Source organism: Podarcis cretensis (genome assembly GCF_951804945.1).
Source record: "Podarcis cretensis genome assembly, chromosome: 13".
NCBI classification, from domain to species: domain Eukaryota; kingdom Metazoa; phylum Chordata; class Lepidosauria; order Squamata; family Lacertidae; genus Podarcis; species Podarcis cretensis.
In genome coordinates, this window is record NC_137182.1 from 28,003,374 (window position 1) to 28,011,204 (window position 7,831).

Sequence of the window (7,831 nt, forward strand, 5' to 3'; positions counted from 1 at the left end):
AATAACCTCCTGCCTAGAAGCAACCTAACGATTTACATACAAAACGCTTTTTTTCTGATAAGGAGCTGTTCAGATGTCGCTATCCTGCCTGCTAGATGCAAGAAACAGACTACAAAAGAGAGATAAATTCTGTAAACTCTGGAACAGATTTTTGAAACTGTTTGTTCAGTAACACCTGATGCTTCATAACGTGGCAGACACACCAAGCTGAGTGAAAGATGGAACTCTTTTTTCCTTCCTCTTCCCCATTGTGTACCCTTTAATATCAGTAATATCATCAACTTACGGTAAGTACTTGTGCTATCTTTGGCTGTATAGATTATTCTATTCTAACTTGACCTTTTTATCATACAAAAACATGTCTGCCGGGTTATGCACGAAGGTGGGGAGTGTAAATGCTAATAGATGGAGAGGAGGGGACAAATTGAACTGTTATAAGAAAAACGAAATTAGAAAAAGAAAAAAAAAACACTGGCAATTTTGTGGTTTTAAATCACCACCCCCTTAACATATGACAAACATGGTTGAGAGATGCTCCACAAACCTACACCCCTGCTACATGTGTATAATCAGTTGGCTGAACATGAGACTCTTAATCTCAATGTTGTGGGTTCGAGCCCCATGTCAGGCAAAAGATTCTGACATTGTAGAGGGTTTGTCTAAATGACCCTCGTGGTCCCTTCCAAATCAACAATTCTAAGATTCTAAGCTCTGCAACCCCTCCAAGAAAATGCCACTTCTAAAATTAATTAAAAATGGCAATTGGGCAGCAGGTTTGATTTATTTAAAGCATTTTGAATTCAAGTACTTATAAAAAGTGTAGCTGAGCGGTTTGGTGTGTATTTGGAAAGAGAAAATTTAATTGTGAAAATTATAGTTTGGCTGAATCCCACTCCACCATCGTAATGAGAGATTGGGGAGGGGAAAGAAGTTCTAGGCTCCTAGTTAGAAAATGACTCATCTAACTTGATTTGAAACTTGGCTGTGTAGGATAGGTAAGTTTGATGATGGTCCGTGCCAAGTTTGAGGTAGAAAGGAAAAGAAATAAGAAATGGCTTATTTTGAACAAGTTAAACATTTGACAAGTGACTTCATGAAGCTGACAAGTGATGTGCATTTTTCTGCCATATACTTCGCTGGGGTGGGTTTTGGCAAAACATTTATCCATCTGTTTTGTTCCTTTTGGGAAACAAGTTGTTTTAAGTCAAGGTCAGCATCCAGTTATGTAATGTATTTGTAGTTCTAATTAAAAAGGCATCTTTTTGTGGCCAATATTTATCAACAGGGATTTGTAAGGGTATCCCCCTATGCATGTTTTCTACAAACCTATTTTGAGAGAAGGTGAAGTAGAGTCGGGGAAGGGGTTGAATAGAACCACTTTGATGTGTTGTAGCCTTTTGACTGGATCTGAATTCAGCACCAGTAACTTCCTGCATGGTGAGTTGAGACTCAGGGAGGGCCAGAAGAGGTAGAACAGTACCTGAGGATACACTGAAGGAAATTGCATACCCTCCAACATTTTGCTGATGAAAATAGGGATGTCCAGTGTTATTTTTCTAGAAAAAGCGGTGCTGGAACTCATCAGGAACACCTTTCTCGTTCTCCTAGAGCAGGGGTAGGCAACCTAAGGCCCGTGGGCTGGATGCAGCCCAATCGCCTTCTCAAACCCGCCTGCGGACAGTCCGGGAATCAGCGTGTTTTACGTGAGCAAAATGTGTCCCTTTATTTAAAATGCATCTCTGGGTTATTTGTGGGGCCTGCCTGGTGTTTTTACATGAGCAGAATGTGTGTTTTTATTTAAAGTGTATCTCTGGGTTATTTGTGGGGCATAGGAATTTGTTCATTTTTTTCTTCAAAATATAGTCCGGCCCACCACATGGTCTGAGGGATGGTGGACCAGCCCACGACTGAAAAAGGTTGCTGACCCCTGTCCTAGAAGTGACAATGGCACTCACCTGAGAGGTGCCGGAACTGAGTTGCGGTGAGTTCCAACTGAAAAAAAAAGCTTCAGAGACATCCTATTCCACTCTCCAACATTTCTCTGATGAAAATAGGGACGTCCTAAGAAAAAGTGGGACATTCCGGGATCAAATAAAAAACCGAAATGGCTTCTGTAAACCCAGGACTGTCCCTGGAAAATCAGGGCACTTGGAGGGTCTGAAACTGGAGAGATAAAGGGGGTGCCACTAGGGGCGCATTGGAAGATGGCCGACAATAACATCTCTCTGACCCACACGAGGTAATTAAGAGGCTGTGACGGGAGTAAGCAGCCTCCTGGCCCCCCAAGCGAGTGGGGGGACTGCCCTTGCCTGCTGTGCCCTATACCACCCCCGAACTTGAGGGGGTGGGGGCACTAGGCAGAAAGCCCTTGTGTGGACCTCGGCTCTCCTGGACGCTGTCTCTGATTCGCGCCTCTAGCTGCAGCAACTTCAAAAGAAACAATTAGGAGGAAGCTAATGCACATATTTCAAGGAAGAATGGGGAGTAAAGACTGCTAATTGAAGAGATCTCTGAGAAAGAAGACGGGTTGGATAAACAGGAATATATCATGAGAAGACACACCAAGGCTCGGTATGTCAGCAACGGGACTGGATGCGGGGGGAACTTTCCTTTCTTTTCTCTATGTGATTAACCAAGAATCCCCCACACACACAAGTCAGAAATGCCGCTTAAATGACCTAAGCTGATGATTTAAGACTGTGTGGAGATAATTTTCTAACCAAAAGCATGTTTTAAGGAGATCGTGGAAAGTATAAGAGCTTTGGGATGACGCAGTAAAAAACAGCGTCGCCATTTTGGCAAGTTCTGTCGAAAGACATGTCTGGGAGGAGGAATGGATCTGCTTTCATATTGCGGGCGAGCCTCTTCAGAGGACTAAAAGAAGGCGACAGATTTGCAAAGATTAATGATGGAAAGAGTGCTTTTATTTATGGAAGTGATGATATATGGAAACCATCTCGATATGGTGATTGGATGAACGGAAAAATTCACACAGGATTATAACTGGTGTTTACTTGCTTAAGGAGACTTGCCTAAGAAGAGATCACAAAGAAAAAAGAAAAATATATGAATAAGATGAGACGTGGGAACAGCAAGATAGGACTGGATAGAAATATGAACATTATTTGGACAGATTTGTGGATATTAACGCAGCAGTAAGAAGATGATTGGAATTCCCTTCGGAACTTGAAATATGGGTACCCCCAACAAAAATTTAAAATTCGGCTTTGTAATTCGGAATTTATGTGATGTGATTTGATTTGATTGGTCGGTTAATAAATATTATTTTTTTAAAAAAAGAAACTGGAGAGATAAAAGGCATTTTTTAAAAAAGTAAACTGGAGTGAAAGTAGCAGTTTGTGGAGCGGGGATGAGATACAAGTTCATTATGAAAACAAAGGAAAGCGGGTACAGGAATTGTGGGGGAAAAGGTTGAGAGAGATGAGTGGAGGATGGAAAATATAAATTAAATGACCTTGTCTACTTGGAACCTCTGGATCAGCAGATTGTTCCTGAAATGGAGAGCTAAGTCAGAATACCTCCACTGCTAATGTCTTTATTTAGGAGGAAATCTTTAATTCTACAGGTGCTTATTTCTGAAACACTTGCTTTGCATTCTGCCGTAAAATATATTGTGTTCTTCACCATAGCAACATGTGGTGAATGCTCAGGTGAGGTACGGCATCCCAAAACTTGTGACAAATGCATCAGGCGAATTTCTGTCTCGACACGCACCAAGGTGCACATACCAAACCCATCGTTGTAACTAAAAGTTCGAGACACAGTGAGAGGAAGTTGGCTGAATTATACCCCGTCTCAATTAGATTCTTCGTGCCAAATCTCATACCGACATGACAAATCGTTTTTAATCGGATAAAGGACAGAATTTATAACACACCATTCACAAAACCCCCCACGCACCAGTCTTCCTCCCTTCCTTCCCAGTCTGCTGCCAAGGCCTCCCTTTCTTCCTCTGAGGGAAAAAAGCTAGTGGGGCATTGAAATAAATCAGAAAGAGAGATAAAAGGTTAATATTTTTTAAAAAAAGTAATAGTAATAAACTAGGAATAGAGAGGAAGGAGATAAGGGAGGGAAGCTGTTATAAAAGGAAAAAGAGAATTTCTGAGGCGCTGGGAGGAGGGATGAAAGAAAAAGGGAGTTTCGATGAGGGGGGTAAGGTACAAGCTAAGTGTGGAAAGTTAAGAAGAAATGACAGACAAGTACTCTGAGAGGCATTTGTGGGTGGGCACAGATCCAGTTTCCCATGTGCTCTTTTGTGCATGTTCGTCCACACGAAAACTTTCAGTTGAACTCTTATCTCAATGTTTCCCAATCTACACTAATGAGCGATGCTTGTATTGTTGCCCCCTTCCCTCACAGATAGTATATGCCACCCTCCCAGAAACCTCAGGCCTATTGTGGAATGCACACAGGTAGTTGTTGATCTGTATGTGTAGCCTTTTATAAAAATTATTTTTGAGATACAAGTTTTTCCATATACCAGACTTTCATAAAACTGTTGGTGGCCTGAAGAGACATTTCGGCACATACAAATCAATGCAAGATGAGCTGTCTTCATAGCTGTAACTCAGATATATATAAAGGGCAGAACTAACAAAACAAGGACTTTGATGGTAGGGAACAGTCAAGAACCACCTTTCCCCATATGAACCAATGCGGACCATGTGATCATCCTCTGAGGCCCTTCTTTGCGTGCCTACTCCAGGAGAGGTCTGGAGGGTGGCAACATGAGAACAGGCCTTTTCTGCAGTGGCTCCCTGTTTGTGGAATGCTCTCGCCAGAGAGGTTTGTCTGGTGCCTTCATTATACAGTGGTACCTTGGGTTACATATGCTTCATGTTACATATGCTTCAGGTTACAGACTCCGCTAACCCAGAAATAGTACCTCGGATTAAGAACTTTGCTTCAGGATGAGAAGAGAAATTGTGCGGCGGCAGCAGGAGGCCCCATTAGCTAAAGTGGTACCTCAGGTTAAGAACAGTTTCAGGTTAAGAACAAACCTCCGGAACGAATTAAGTTCTTAACCCGAGGTACCACTGTACATCTTTAGGCACTAGGTGAAAATGTTCTTCTTCAACCAAGACTTGGGCTGATTAACATTCTACGGCCTTTTATATGTGTTTGTGGGTGGATTGTTACTGGGTTGTTTTTGTTATGTATTTTATGTTCTCATTTTGTACTTTTAGGTTGTGAACCACCCTGTGGTCTTCAGATGAAGGGTGGTATACAAATTAAATTGATGGTGGTAACAACAACAACAACAAAGTGGGTTAGAAAAACAAAAAAATCATCTTTGCACTGTACCCTACCCCACCAGCAGCCAATGAAGGAGCACCTCATCAAGGGAAATAGGGTGTGTGGTGCAGTGACAGACAGCACCCAGGGAAACATCATAACACACTTTTTTAAAAAGAAATAACACCGGCCCACACAACACCCATCAGTATGTCCACAGTTGGGTAATGTGTGATTTTATGCTGGATTCTCCCCTCCCCTTTACTACATTATCCACAGATCGAGAAAATCCAAACGAAATGAAGAGGAAGTACAGGTTGCTGCTTGGAGGAGGACGACGTCATGTTGACAAAGTGAAAAACATGCAATCAGCTGGTGCACTGAATCCACTTTAAACTGCCACTGAGTACACAGCCTTAGGCTCAGCAAATTCTTCTTAAAATGTGGCATCTGAGTCACAATACTCCCAGCGCCAGTATCTGGTTATTAGCTTGAGGAAAGCTGAACAATTGCTCGCTGCCACAAGGAATTCACTGTGGTCAAGACTGTCGCCATTTTCATGGAGGAATCAGATATCAACCAAACATGATATTAGTAGCTGCCTATCTGTGCCTCTATCTGCTGACGCTTTGTAACTGGTGGCACCCCTGCACCCCAAATTTGTGACTAGTAGCCTTAAAAATTTTCTTCCTTTATCTTGTGAATCACGCTTTCATTGGGTCCCACCCTGATAATAAAATTGTAAGGCTTGAAGGAACCAAATGGATTGTCTAGTCCAGAAGTAAAGGAACTGTAGCCTTCCAAATATTGATGAATGACAACGCCCATCCTCCCTGACTGCTGGCAATGCTGGCTGGAGCTGATGGGAGTCAGAGTCTAACAACATCCACAGAGCGACGGATTCTTCATCGCTGTTAAAGTTCCCATTTATTAAGTTATTTTGAAAGATGCATTTCTCACAACAACCCCAAACCCACTTCCCCAGAGTGGCATTACACAAAACTATTTTTAAAAATACAGCAATTCAAGCTGTAGTGATAAAAATACATTTTTTAAAAAAATACAGAACGTAGAACAGCATATGGCGGAACAGCACAAAGCCAACGATGACGATAAACTCACATTTAAAATGCTTGCGAAAATCAGAAAAGGCCCCACACAGAAATGATAACAAAAGTTGGCAGCAGGGAAGCCTCTCAGTAGATTTCAAACTCTTGGAGAGCCATTTCTATCTGCATCCTTCCACCTGAGGAATAGCATGAGATGGAAGAGGAAGGAGACCACCAAGGAGCATTGAGAACAACATACTGAGGTTCAAGACATCTTGAGTTGCAATAAGGCCCTTCTTGAGAGACAATTGACTTGGTCTCTTCAGGGGATAGTAAAGGGTAAAGGGACCCCTGACCATTAGGTCCAGTCATGGATGAATTTGGGGTTGCGGCGCTCATCTCGCTTTATTGGCCGAGGGACCTGGCGTACAGCTTCCGGGTCATGTGGCCAGCATGACTAAGCCGCTTCTGGCGAACCAGAGCAGCGCACGGAAACGCCGTTTACCTTCCCGCCAGAGTGGTACCTATTTATCTACTTGCACTTTGACGTGTTTTCGAACTGCTAGGTTGGCAGGAGCAGGGACTGAGCAACGGGAGCTCACCCGGTCGCAGGGATTCGAACCGCCGACCTTCTGATCGGCAAGTCCTAGGCTCTGTGGTTTAACCCACAGCGCCACCCGCGTCCCCTTCAGGGAATAGCCTTCACCAAAAAAACTTTGCATGCTGTCTGATAGTCCAGCTATGGACCATTCAACTTCCCTTGGTGAAGAACCCCAAAGAATACAGTGGGACTGCACAGCAGGGTTGAGGGTGCCATGCAAATGGAAGCCAGGTACTCATTGAGGCAGTATACTTAAAAACAAAGCAAGAGCCTTCCTGGATCAATGCAGCATTGATCAGATGTTTCCAGGGATCCCACAAGCAGGGCATGAGTGTTATAGCTATCTCCCATAGTTGGTTACCCAGAAACTGGTATTCAGAAATTTGAAGTGTGTGATACTGGAGATAGTAAATAGCCGCCATGATTGGTAGTCATTGATTGCCTTATCCTCCATTAATTTGTCAAATCCACTTCTAAAGCCATCCATGTTGACGGCCGCCACTACATCAAATTCCATGCGCTGTGTGAAGCAGCATTTCCTTTTTGTCTTGTTATGTACTGAGTTGAATAGGATCCAAAATGCAACAGTCTGATTGGTCCTAGAACAATAGGATCCAAAATGCAGCAGTCTGATTGGTCCTAGAACAATGTAGCAGTATGATTGGTCTGCAGGAGCCACCCAATCCAGCTCCAGATGGAAGTGAATCCACAACCTGATTGGCCTACAGGAGAATTCTGGAATTAGCCAATCACGTGCAGCCCATTGTGTAAATAATGTATATAAAGCAGATACTTTGAGGGGACTTTCATTCCTCCTCACCACTATGAGCTGAATAAAGAGCATGAAATCCACTCTCGACTCTGAGTATACAGTGGTGCCCCGCAAGACGAATGCCTCGCAAGACGAAAAACCCGCTAGACGAAA

The 7,831-nt window shown here is 43.1% G+C and overlaps 1 long non-coding RNA gene across 1 annotated transcript; it reads left to right on the plus strand.

Moving 5' to 3' along the window:
• On the plus strand, nucleotides 1-6,306 carry LOC307200374. The gene is made up of 2 exons (XR_013832391.1): nucleotides 1-1,981; nucleotides 5,208-6,306. It is a non-coding gene; the product is annotated as an uncharacterized lncRNA (long non-coding RNA).
• The last annotated feature ends 1,525 nt before the right edge of the window (nucleotides 6,307-7,831 follow it).